Genomic DNA, 14395 nt, shown 5'->3' with positions numbered 1-14395 from the left:
GATCTCTTTCCCTGAGTGTTGTTCAGCTGTGGAGTGGAGAGTTTGTCATTTCTCTGCCTAAGCACAAAAGCAGATCAGGGAGCTAAGTACCAATCACAGGTGCACTCTCTGCTCAGTTGCATCCTCAACACATGTGCTTCTTCCAGCTGAGCAGACAGAACACTGAACTACAAGATAGTCACGTGGAGAGGTTTTTTTAGCTTTACTTAGGGCAAAAAGAGGTCTATGGGGAATTATTTTGGGTTGCAAGTAATATTTGAAAATGCAAATGAAGTATCACCACATGGGATTTCAGGAGATACCCGAAGTGAACCTAGCTATGGAGACTGAAGCACCCTCACCCTTAATCAAATGTGGTGTCTCTCTGTACCCAGAAGAAAGTGCAACATTGATCACCAGCACAAGAAATATCTTTAACTCTATTAATCCTGTGCTATGCTTTAAGAAATGAAAGCACCTCAAGCGCTCCTTGTGCAGTTGTTTGGCTAAATTCTCAATGATTAACACAGCTGAGTGCAACTTCCATTGGGCTTCTTCACAGCATAGCAAGGGCATGAAAGGACATGTGCTGATTAGAGGCCATCAACTGTGCGATACATGTCGCCACACCCTGCGTGGGTGGATCAATGGGCAAAAAGTACCATTGGGAAAGTCCTGTTCAGCTGCAATGGAATAGAGCATTCAAACCTCACAATATATAGTTTGCCTACTCAGATAATCATTTGAGAGAGGCGTCCTTGTAAGCAACCTTCATATGCACAATACTGCCTTACTTAATTTCAATTCGCTCCAGCCCACCAATTACTGCATGAAGCACATTCGCCCTCTGATGAAGGCCCAGGCTAGGAACATTCAATCATACAACAGCCTGGGACAAGCAAAACCCCACTTAGGACAAGTGATATTTAATCCCTTATTGCCTTACAGTCACAATGCTGACCTGAACTTTAACCTCCCGAGTGCACTATCCGACCAGCCTCCATGACCTGAGGTTGAAAAATGCGAACTAGTCACCTGCCTCAATCTTCCGGTAGATGCCACTGAGCAGCAGGAGAAATTTGCTCATCGGCTAAATCTGCTATACTCAGCTGGCACGGCTCAGCCACTTGTGCACCTGACTGCACATCCGAAAGAGAGCACAAGCATAGTTTTGGATCCATCTCCACCCCGCCCAACCAAAAGTGTGGTACTGGAGGTCACTGCTAGTTGGTGACAAAGAAAATGCTCATACAGGCGAGTTCCACAAAGGAATAGCCTTCTAAGAAGTCATCCTGACCTAGGTCAGGAGAGTTGGTCACCAATGGACTGATTTGAAAAACCAAAGCCAAATTTTGACACTTAAAGATGAGTGTCCAAAGGGCTTATGGCACATCCAGATTGTCTGAAGAAAAGTGGAAGATGACAAATTAGATAAGATGTTCCTTATGCCCTGAAATGAGAACAGGAAAGTGTCTCTGGTTAAGCATCTCCTTATTCTCAGCTGATATGGTACAGTAACTTCTTAAAGCAATACTCCCCAGCGAACCATAAACAGATGTGCCTGCTACAGCAACAGTACTAAGACGACTCACCCGCTTCCCCTCTCCTCAAGCAGTCACAAAAAAACCCAAATCAAAGTTGAATAATAATACTCAGCACCCTTCATTTCCTCACAATGACCCTTTGGAAAGGTAAGTGCTATCATCAACATTTTATAGATAAGGAAGTTGAGACACCAGCAGGTGTCTGACTTGCTGGGTGACCGTGGGCAAGTCATGTGGCTAAGCCAGGACTAAAACCCAGTGCTATTAGCTCCCAGTCCCGTGTTTAATTTATTCTGATTCATAATCATATAATCTAATAACTCAAACATCAGTATAAACTGTCCATGAAAAACAGTAATCACCAAAAAATAACCCCCATAGACCCTCTGACACAATTCCCACCCCAAAACTCTCAACTCACCCAGACCTTCCCTGGACATCCAGGAGAAAAGAGGGACAATAGCCTGCTCTATAGTTATGCCCAGGGTGGATTTGATTCAAATCACTAGTCAGGAAGACTCGATTTAATCATGGTTTTCTACACAGAAATGCATTCTTGTTGGTTATTATAACCTTAATACATATTCTTCACAACTCAGAGATAGATACAGGTTTCATTTTTAGAAGGTACACACTATACATTTTTAAAGTGATGTATTTTGAAAACTTTTCAGATTAGTTTTACAGCTATATCAGAAAATGAATGATTGTTTGGTTATTTCATTTACCAAAGCTAATTGAAGCAGATATTTATGAAGTCATTGGGAGGTGAACTATCTCCAATTCAACAGGTTAATCCTCTTCTTGCCATGATGTATTAGGAGAACATCACCAGACAGACATTTAAATTGTTTTATTTAACTAAAACAACAATGTTAAGTATTCTGGATTTTTTTCTTCAACAGCAAACATATAATATTCTAAAAAAAACAAGCATATGTCCCTCGCTTCTCACAATTACCTCCAGACTTCTCCTTGTCCAGATCTATTCCACCCCCCACAATCTTCTATTCATTGAATTTTTTGAAACTTTGCACTTTTAGAGAGAGGTAAGGTATTGACTCTGTGTACACAATTTTGCAGAGGGACAATAGAGTTGAGGTCTGTTATTTCTCACCTCTATATATTAGCAAAAATGTTTTTAAATAAATGTTAACAAGCATGTTACCTCAGGAGACACAAATCCACGGTTTGAGAACTGCAAAACTAAGCATCTTTGATGGTATCTTCTAGACTGAGCACTGAGTAGATTGGGTAGATAGAAAGATTAACCTAAATAATCTATAGAGAAGCCCCTGAAACCCCATAAAATTGGGTCCCTAATCCATGAACTACTGGAACTCATTTACAAAACTTTTCTTAAACATTACATGAATATATTGTCTCATACTAGAATTTATAATCCCTATTCCATGATGAGATATCCTTGAGCCAGAATGTATCTTAATTAAAATTATATTTAAGATTGCTTTTTGAGGAAAAAACCTTTTTATCAAAAAAATCTGATTTAAATAAAAAAAATATATCATTGATTTTTATCCACCCTGGTTATGCCATTCGGTTCTGCAATAGGAGTGCATCCCTTAAAGTAGTGCTAGCTTGTAATACTACCACCACTTATTTCATAGTAAGCAACAAGACTCATCGAGAGGCTAACATAAAAGTGAAAATAAAAAAATCCAGTGAGTTGCTGGGGGGAGAAAACACTCTCCTAGAATGGCCCAGACAGACTTTCAGGCCTCACCAAATAGGAGCAGGTAGCGGGTTGATAACTTTTGCAAGTGAATTTAATTGAAAGGAAGTTATTTTCCGCAAAAGTGATGAGGAAGTTAATACTCTCTAAAAATAAACTAAGGTCTCTTCCCTGCAAACTACTCCGTGCAGACTGTAAGGGTTTACCAAGATGGAGCTGCTCATAGCAGGGGTTCTCAACCTTTTTCTTTCTGATCTCCCCCCATCCCCCAACATACTACAAAAATTCCATCTGTGCCACAAAAACTGTTTTTCTGCGTATAAAAGCCAGGGCCAGCGTGAAGAGGTAGCAAGCAGGGCAATTGGCCGGGGCCCCACCAGGCTCCAGCGTTTTTGCCACCCCAAGGGGGGGGGGGGAGGAGGAGCCGCGATCGGCTTTACCACCGCCGCTTCATTCTTCGGCGGCAATTCAGGGACTGAGGGACCCGCCGCCGAATTGCCACCAAAGACCCGGACGTGTCGCCCCTTCCTGTTGGCTGGTGCCTGGAGCCGGCCCTGGGCCCCACACCACAGGGGACCCTGTGAAGCTAAGTTGCTCAGGCTTCGGCTTCAGCCCCAGGCAGTAGGGCTTCGGCTTTCTGACCTGGGCCCCAGCAAGTCTAATGCTGGACCTGCTTGGCGGACCCCCTGAAGCCTGCTCGCAGCCCCCCAGTGGCCCCAGGACACTGGCTTACAGGATCAGGGCCTAACATTATAAAAGGAAAGGTAAACATAAAACTGAAAAAAGCACATCTTAGTCGCAAGTCACAGAAGCTGTAAGTGTCAGATTAAACCCGAGCAGTCAGTTCCTTAATAGTGTGTTTAAATTTCCCCCATAGACAGAAGGAAAGTAACAGGTACCAGAATTAATGTAATTGTTGATGTTTTTCCTGCTAGGGAGTTTTGAGCTGGACAGCATCAGGCTGATGATGTGGAATATTAACATAATTCAGGTAATAATGCTTTAAGCTGTCTTTTAAAAGATAATTACGGGCATACGAACAGGGCACATCTACTGGAGCAGTTTCATTCTGACTGCATTATGTTCTCCCATCTGGGAGGGGCTGAGGTGCACTGAAGATGCTCCAAAGAATCCTATTCTGCTTCTAGTAGCCACTGACTGTGGTTATAAACAAGCTTCCTGAGCGAGCTCAGTGAACAGAAGAAGTTAGCATCTAATCGGTCAGGCCTATATCTTCATGACACATTCCTCTAGAGGCCGTTTGCATTTTTGTACAGTAATTCATAAGATATGGGACTGAATCAGCCAGCTCAGAATGTCACATGAGAAATATTATTCCTAAGGGTGGAAAATAGGAGGTAAAAAGGCTTATTACACAGAGATACAAATTTTAAACACGCAGACGGTAATAATAAATCTACACAGCGTTCATCTTCAAAGCATTTGACAAACAATAGGCCACATTCTTGGCAGCCTTCAGGCCCCTTTGCACTGCTCAGGCCGTGGGGGGAGAGGGGGTTTTCCTCAGCTGGTGCAGAGCAGAGTAGAGGTAGCGGCCCCACTCACTCTTCCCAGCTGAGCCCTGGGTGCAGAGAACATGTCAGTACAGAGAGACAGTAAGATCAGAGTGCACTGCAATGCTGAGCTAGAGAATGGACCTTTAGGAACCATAACCAGCTGGCACAGATCTAAGCAGCCCCAATGCTGGGCTCATGGTGATAAAGATTCCAGAAAGTCATAACAGCAGAAGCCATTAACCAGTGCTCAAAAAATTCCTGCAATAGAGATCTCTCCATTTTATAGACTGAGGCAGACAGCCAACATTTTCGTCCTCCTATTTGGGGTTCCTCCATTTCTGAGCACCCAACCCAAGATACCTAGGGCCTGACTTCCAGAAGCACTGAGCATTCACAGCTCCCACTGACTTGGGTCGTGGGTGCTCAGAACTTGTGAAAAATCAGGGCCAAGAGGTCTCAAGTTGGGCACCCTAAAACTGAGACGCCAAAGAGCAGTGGCCACCTTGGACATTTTTGGACTAAACACCTGGCTCAAAAGACACAAAAACACAAAGTAGAACACCTCCCCTCCCAGGCCACTGGTAGTGGCAAAGCAGAGAATCAGGATCTTGGACATCTATTATTCTTTTACTGCAGTAGCACCCTTCAGGAATCAGGCCCCACTGTGCTAAGCGTCATGCAGACAAACAAAAAGATAGATTGTAAATTCTCCGGGTGCAAGGACTAAGTCTATGAAGAGTGTAAATGGTGAACTCTCTATACCTTGAAGTCCTTAAACCATGATTTGAGGACTTCAGTAATTCATCCAGAGGTTAGGGGTCTATTTCAGGAGTGGGTGGGTGCGGTTCTGTGGCCTGCAATGTGCAGAAGGTCAGACTAGATGATCTCAATGGTCTCTTCTGACCTTAAAGTCTATGAGAGATGACGGAGGAGCACAAGAATGAAGTGATTATGAACAGCTTGATAAGTAGAATTATTGCACACCGGCAGCCTGCCCATCCAAGAGTATTTTGCAGGCATTATCACAGAGAGGAGTTTAATGAAGGATTTTGACGTTTTACAGCACTTTTATAAACAACTAATTTTGTAAGACAAACTTCATTACTTTTTTTGATAGAAGTACAAATATAATGGATGAAAGGACTGAGACAGATGTAATATGTTTGGATTTTATTTGATACAGTGCCTCTCAAAACCCTGGCTTGAAAAGTTATTCCAGTTCATAAGAGAAACACTCAGGAAGGCTTAAAACTAGTGGCACAAAAAGGAAATGATGTAGAACAACATACTGACTTAGGAAAAGATGTGGCGGGAAGGGGAAGGTTAACCACTTCTTTTAGGATCAATTCTAATTGATAAGGGAAGCTAAAGAGAAAAGAGAAAAAATCCATTGGGGATTGGGCTAAAGGCAATAAGGATGGGGAAGGAGATGTGTGTTAAGTATAATAGGAACAAAAAGTAATCCTAGCAATGGTATACGCCTGTTACTAGATGGAGACGGTAAAGTTGTTAGTAATAATAAGGCAGAAAAGGCCAAAGCGTTAATAAATTTCTCTTCTGTATTTGAAAAGAAGCAGGATGGTGTACTTATATCTTGATGAAGTACTTTACAGTCTATTAGTACCTAAAGAAGATGTTAGAAATTGTCTACTAGAGATAAACATTTTTAGATCAGCAGGCCGTTAACTTGTATGCAAGAGTTATAAAAGAGTTGGCTGAGTAGATCTCTGTACCGCTGGATATTAATTTTTTAATAAATCTTGGAATACTGGGTAAATTGCAGAAGATGGTAAGAGTGTTATCATTGTGCAAAAATGATACATGGAATAATCCCAGGAAACTCTAGGTTATGCAAAAATCAATCCCAGGCAAAATAATGGACACGCTAATATGGGATTCAATTGATAAAGAATTAAAGGATAGGAATATAAGCAATGCCAGTCAACATGGTTACAGAAAAAAAAAAGTCTTGTCAAACGAACATGATTTCATTCTCTGATGAAATGGAACTTTGGTTGATAAAGGTAACCACATAGATGTCATATACTTAGGACTTTTATAAGGTATTTGACTTAGTCCTGCATGACATTTGATGAAAAAATTAGCACTACATATCAATAAAGAACATATTAAATGGATTAAGAAGCGGTTAACTGACCGATCTCAGAAAGTAGTTGGCAATGGGGAATCATCATCAAAAAAGGGTCTCTCTTTGGTGGGGTTCCGCGGGGGATCAATACTAGGCTTGACGCTATTCAACATTTTCATCAGTGACTTGGAAAGAAATACAAAAAAAATCACTGCTGATAACATTTACAGAAGACACAAAGATTGGCTTAGTGGTAAATAATGAGGAGGACTGGGCAGCCTTACAGAGCAATGTGAAGCTGGGCCCATTCACACAAAACGCATTTTAAGACAGCCAGATGCAAAGTTACACATCTTGGAACAAGTAACGCAAGCCAGACCTACAGAATGGGGGACAGTGTTCTGGAAAGCAGTGACTCTGAAAAGGATTGGGGGTCAGAGTGGACAAGTAACTCAACAAACTCCCAATGCAATGTCGTGACAAAAAGTGCTAAGGCAATCCTTGGATACGTAAACAGGAGTAGTAGGGAATAGGAGTTTACCTCTGTATATATTGCATTGGTGACACCTGCATACAGTTCTGGTGTCCACCCTTTTTAAAGGATGTTGAAAAACTGGAGAGAATGCAGAAGAGAGACCAACGTAGTGGCAGCCACGTCATCACAGGTTGGCCTCAACATCCACAAGGACAAGACCAAGATCCTCAAGATTAACTCCATCAGTAATGACCCAGTCACACTGAATGGAAGCCCTCTGGAAGAAGTGCAGTCCTTCACCTACCTAGGCAGTATCATCGACCAACAGGGTGGCACGGACGCAGACATCAAAGCAAGGATCGGTAAGGCAAGAGCAGCTTTCATACAGCTCAAGAACATCTGGAGCTCTAGAGAGCTGTCTTTGGCAACAAAGATTAGATTGTTCAACTCCAACGTGAAATCAGTCTTATTGTATGGAGCTGAAACCTGGAGGATAATTAAAACAGCCACCAGGAAGATCCAGACCTTCATAAATAGTTGCCTTGGAAGGATTCTCCAGATCCGCTGTCCAGACACCATCAGCAACATCTACCTCTTGGAGAGGACCCGTCAACTTCCAGCAGAGGAAGAAATTAGAAGGTGGGGTTGGATAGGACACACACTACGCAAGCAGCCAACCAACATCACTAGACAGGCATTGCGGTGGAACCCCCAAGGAAAGCGGAAAAGAGGCCGTCCAAGAAACACCTGGCGACGCGACCTTCAGGCTGATAGCATAAAAATGGGCTATACCTGGAACCAGCTAGAGCAAATGGCCCAGGATAAAGGACTCTGGAGATCTGTGGTTGGTGGCCTATACCCCGACTGGGGTGACGGGCATGAGTGAGTGAATGAGTGTGCAGAAGAGAGCCGCAAAAATGATCTGAGGTCTGGAGAAAATGCCTTACAGGGCAAGAGACTTAAGAGCTCAATCTGTTTAATCTAGCAAAAAGAAGATTGAGAGGTGACTTGATTCCAGTGTCAAAGTAGCTTCACATGGAGAAAATACCAGGTATTAAAGGGCGCTTTAATCTAGTGGCAAAAGGCGGAACAAGAAACAATGGCTAGAAGTTGAAGCCTGACAAATTCAAATTAGAAATAAGGCACAAATTTTCAACAGTGAGGGCGATTAAGCATTAGAACAAACTACTAAGGGAAGTGAAGGATTCTCCCTCTATCTCTTGATGTCTTCAAATCAAGACTGGGTTCCTTTCTGGAAGATGTGTTTTAGCCAGACAAGTTACTGGGCTCATTACAGGGGTAAATTCGTGAAATTTAATGGCCCGTGTTGTAAGAGAAGGTTGGACTAGATGATCTAAGGGTCATTTCTGGCTTTAAACTCTATGGATCCATAAGTCATTTATTAGGAATCTAGACGAGCGAGTAAACCATACAATAAAGGAAATACACATGATGATAAATTGGAAGGAGGTGCAAATGCTAGTGAGGGCAGAGAAATAATACAAAGGGATGCGAAGAAATTTTAAAAAGAGGCAAAAAGCAATCCAGCAATAAAAATGTAAGATAATATATCTATGCAAAAAAATGATACATCACATACATTTATTGGGAGGAGACATTTGGAAAGGAGTAATGCTGAAAGATCCAGAAATTTAGATATGAGCTTGCAACTTTTTTTTTCTCTTTTTTTTTTTTTTTTTTTTTTTTTAAAAAGGGTGTGATCCAGTCACGCAGAGACATCCAGTCACAAAACTGTCTTCTATACAGTTCTGGTGTGATTTTACACAGAATATTACCTTCATCACATCACCAGGAAGCTAGACAAACTGGAGGGAGTTCAGTGAAGAACAACAAACATGATCAATGAATTGATTATGGGGAAGACTGAAAAACCGAAGTGCTAGAACTTAGGTGGAGATGATTTATGGGCAGGAAGGCATTATTCTTCCTCGAGGCTGATTAGATACCACAATGATGGTATAAAAATCTGGATGGATAGGAGAGACAGGAAAATTATCTACAAATAACTAAATAATGTAAACACAAAGGGAAGGAGAGGAACCATTTAGGGTGGTACAATGGACTACAACTAGGAGTGATTGGATATCATTAGTAAAGGAAGCGTTTGCACTGAAAAGCAGGAAAGACATCCTGACGTTCATTATTTATATTAAAGCGGCATTCAAAGGTCCTAACCAGATTCCTGCTCCAAAGAGTTTATAATCTAATTTGAAACAAGACATGACAAGTTAATGTAACAAACAATAGCCCAGGAGAGGGAGGCCAAGTTAACAGTAAGATAGCATGGTTATGATAATAGCTATTGCATAACTTGATAGTTCTAAAGCACCTGAAAAGGTTCTCTTAAAAGTAAATACTCCAACTGTTCGGACAGCAAGGGACCTATTAGGCCAGGAAATAGTTTCCCCAAAAGGAACTGGGGAAACCCCATGTTTAAACTAAACTGGACAAGACACTAGTAAATGTACTTCAGGAACTCTTATCTTTGGTTTTTCTATAATGCTCAGCACAGATATGCTGAAGTAGAGGCACATTAGACCTGTATGAGAGCATCCACAGCGTACGCACTTCATTTGTTAAACAGAAGTGAGTCAGCAACCACCTAGTCCTCCCAAAGGAGTTTTATTTACAGAAGGAGCCACACCATCCGGGGCTGGTTCACCTGCACATCTACCAATGTGATATATGCCATCACGTGCCAGCAATGCCGCTCTGCCATGTACATTGGCCAAACCGGACAGTCTCTAAGCAAAAGAATTAATGGACACAAATCTGACATCAGGAATCATAACATTCAAAAACCAGTAGGAGAACACTTCAACCTCTCTGGTCACTCAATAAGAGACCTCAAAGTGGCAATTCTTCAACAAAAAAACCTTCAAAAACAGTCTCCAACATGAAGCTGCAGAACTGGAATTAATTTGCAAACTAGATACCATCAGATTAGGCCTGAATAAAGACTGGGAGTGGTTGGGTCATTACAAAACCTAAACCTAATTTCCCCAATACTAATTGCTCCCTACTGTTACTCACACCTTCTGGTCAACTGTCTGCAATGGGCCACTCTCTTACCACTTCAAAAGTTTTTTTTTCCTCCCTTGGTATCCTGCTGTTAATTGATTTCTCTCGTTAGACTGACTTAACACTTGGTAAAGCAACCCTCATCCTTTCATGTATTTATACCTGCTCCTGTATTTTTTACTTCTGTATCTGATGAAGTGGGTTCTAGCCCACGAAAGCTTATGCCCAAATAAATTTGTTAGTCTCTAAGGTGCCACAAGGACTTTTTTTTTTTTTTTTTCCCATGAAAATACGTGACTTAAATGAAAGACACTGTCCACACAGGAATCAGAACTCCATAGCAATGACAATTTAAATACAACTGGAGCTGGTCTACATACAGTCTTTATTACAAATATAATCAACGTAGAAACTGATTAAAGTGGTGCAACACCCCAGTGTGGACACAATTATAGGGATATGAAGCATTATATCAGTGACGTTTATTCCAGGGAAGCACTTTTATACTATTGTAATAGCATCCACACTAGGAGATTTTACCCCTTTTAACTATGTTGAAATAGAAACTAGCATAGCTAAGCAAGGCAAAAACTGCGTGCAGACAAGCCCACGCTGCTAGCAGGATTCCGGCACCATTTCCCTATACCACGGGCAGAGATTGTGTGTGTGCGCGCGCATCATGTTATGAAACTGTGCTATTCCTCAAAGGGAGCCTAGCCTGTCTCCTGAAGACTCACTTCTTCCATGATGCCCACAAGTAGTGAGTCATTTAAAAAAAAAAGTTACATCTACTTCTCTGGCACACAGCGTGTCTACTCTGTGTCTGTCTAGTGTAGACTGAAAGCTCTTTGGAACTGGGATTGTTAATGCTTGTCATTAATAACACCGCGCAGTAAAATAAAAACAAGTCCCTCCCCATTCAAATTAGAAAAGCCATTCTAGAATCACTCCTGTAACAACCATGTTTATACAGTTGATGGTAGCAGAATCCTGAGCTCCCCCACCCCTCAGACAGATACATAGATCCATGGTATAAAAGTCTGAAGACATAGGAGGTCTGAAACCTCATTTGATCTCTGCTGAATATGCCAAGAATAGGAGACTTAAAACCTACTGCTGTAATTTTTCCACAATATGAAAAACCTGGACAGATGGCTCTTAAGTATTTTGACTTTTTTTTTTTATTAATAAACCAGATCAGTCTTCAGCATGTCCTTCCAATAACATCACATGGTCTATCCCTATAAGGTTACAGTTACGTCCCTACTTCTGCTGGGAGAATATTTTAAAAAAAGCTTTCAAAAATGAGTCAAGAGCTGCCCAAATTGTAATCTTATAATATCACAAAACAAGAGTTTCCTGCCAGTACACAAATGCAGACACAGATCCTGTGACCATATTCAAAGACCATTGTTATCAGTCAGAAAGTTTATAGACATTTGCTCATTTGAAGGGACACAGGCAGGTAGATTAACTCCAGAAGTTATGGTTTTGTAAAAATGAGAAGGTTTTACATAAACCTGATATTAACATAAATGTTTGCCTTTTTTTAAGAAAACAGTTCTGTTTGGATTTAAATATCCCCCTTTACCATTGTAATTCTAAGCTCCACAGTTAGTGGACAAAAACCAAAACCGGACTACAAACAAAGGTGAAACTGAATACTGTTTTCATTTCAAAAGGAGAATGAAATTGAAAAAAGAAAAATAGTGAAAAGTAAAAGGAGAGTTTTAGAAAGATCAGTTTTAATCTCAGTTTTTGGTAACATGAGGAAATTAATTGGTTTTTAAAGGAAACATTTTTAAAACAACACTTCTACCCTTTAACATGAGGAATCTGGGTATAGTGGACTGTATAGCTGTTTGGTTTTTGGGGGGAGGGTAAAAATAAAAGTAGTTTACTTTTATATATAAAACTGGGTCCCATCAGGCCAGTGTTGTGAATAATGCGCAGTCTGGATAGCTGAAACAGATTCCAAGTGGGTATAATTTATTTATCTAAACATTATAAAACCACACATAAAAATCAGGTGATTCCTTATGGACTACATGGACAAATATCATGTCTTCCAGATTAACAGAAATCACTGCTGAGAAATTGTAAAACTGCATCACAAAGGAAAAACAAAAGAATGAACCACTGACTCCAGAACTTCATAAACTACCACAGAGAGTGAACGAAAAACAGAAACGATAGCATTAACAGCCATACAACCTCTTTCATTTACATCCCTGGGACAGAGAAAAAAAGTCAGCTGCTTCACAGAGTAGGCAAAGAGTTTTTCCAGTTGAAAAGTACCACAAGAACCACCAAAAGAGGATGTTTACTAAGGGAACAAAGGAGCCACTAACCAAACAGAAGCATTAACCTATATCATCATCAGGATGGTAACTGTACCCAGACCCCGTGGCTTTGCAATTAGTCATACTTTTTGTGAAACAGATAAAAATAAAAATCCATAAAACAATGGTTAGGAAAATAACATTCAGACAGAGTCTGGGGTTTGCAATGAAATCTGCACATTCTCCCTGTATGTACATATTGTCAAACAGGCATCCCCACATCTAATGTGACAGTTTGCTACAGTTACCAAAGAACAAACACTCTATACAAACACTCCTTAGAGAGGTTGAGGAAATCAGACCCAGAAGTGCGAGTTTAAAAATAATCAGTAGAATATGGAACATTCTTTCACATTGACAGCCCCTTAAAGCAAGACAGGACAAAAAAAAAAAAAAGCCTGGAATAAGAAGAAAACAATCAGATCATAGTGAAGCCAAATTACGAGTCTAAACAACTACAGGCAAGGCCCTGGGGAACGGGCCACAGTTTCAGATTACAACGTTTTATCTTCAGCTTCTTGATGCATCTCACCCCTGGCCTGATGAGAAATGCTTCAGCTCCTGCCAGAACTATGACGTGAGGATGGTATCTGGGTATAATGGAGAGGGAGGGTGTGGGACGGAACAAGAGGATTTCATACTCCTCTCCAGCCCAGAGGTGACTTCTGCAGAAAGCATTTAAATGCACACAACCAAGGACAGGTTTTTCATAGTTCTAAAACAGAGATTCAGAGTGGGAGGTTAGTAAACTAATTTTCAAGAGGGTGTCTAATTATTAGACGCTTATACCACCCTACCATCAATGCTCTGTCCAAAATTCACTATAAAGGGGGCACCAGTTCCCAAATACAGAAGGCTTGAAGAAAGCCAGTCCCAGGCAATACTAGTACCTTACAGCCCCAACCCTCCCTATCACGCTTAGTATCATCTTTTGCTCCACCATCCCCCAAATTCAAGGTCTTGCTGATCCCATTTTTCACGTCCCTGTCTAAAATCCATTCTTCCCGCTCCAGCACAACAGTTAGAACCCTAGCCTGTACCTTGGTCACCTCCCACATCTCACCTCAACCCTCCAAGTCTATTCAAAACATTGCTTCCAAAAAAAAGAGTCTTCCCATAAGCTGCTCCAACTATGTTACCCCACACTCCTTCCTCAAATCCCTTCACTTGCCTTCCTGCTGAGTTATTAACCACGCTCATTTTATCCAGTGCCATAAATGTACACAGCACTTCACAAACAGAAAGAGACAAGGCACAGGACAACAGTTTCGAAAAATCAAAAGTGTGGAGAGGGAGGAGAACAAAGTAGGAGAATTCCTGGCAGGAGATGGTTTTAAAGCAGCATTTGGAGCAGAGAGAAGGACCCTTCGTAAAGCAGGAAGAAATGAGTGCAGAGATTCAGGGGGCTGCAGCTGTTTGGGCTCAGGACAGCAGCTGGGGCAGGGGAGGATGACAACGACTGTCTGCCTGGCACCTTATGCCATGGAACTGTCATTCAGTCAGAACAGGTGGAGTATCAGGGTGTATACCTGGTTAAGGGGGCATGGGGAATCCCCCATCTTTTAGGGATTTGGTATATTCGCAAAGCGCCAAGAGCGTCTTTCTTTGTTTAATTTGGGGGTTTAGAGGGTCTATCAGCAAGGACACAGAATGGCAAATTGGAGGGCTAACCCAGTTTGGTGGGGTTAGAGGGCTCTCCATGTCTGAACAAGGA

At 41.4% G+C, this 14395-nt stretch overlaps 1 protein-coding gene across 1 annotated transcript in view; it reads right to left on the bottom strand.

Moving 5' to 3' along the window:
• EXOC6B (exocyst complex component 6B) overlaps positions 1-14395 on the bottom strand; it is a 326512-nt gene that overhangs the window by 311573 nt on the left and 544 nt on the right. The window lies entirely within an intron of this gene.

This window comes from Terrapene carolina, unplaced genomic scaffold, assembly GCF_002925995.2.
Source record: "Terrapene carolina triunguis isolate 2854851 unplaced genomic scaffold, T_m_triunguis-2.0 Scaffold633, whole genome shotgun sequence".
Taxonomy (NCBI): Eukaryota; Metazoa; Chordata; order Testudines; family Emydidae; genus Terrapene; species Terrapene triunguis.
Note: the sequence above shows the minus strand (reverse complement) of the source record. Positions and strands in the feature narration are given on the sequence as shown.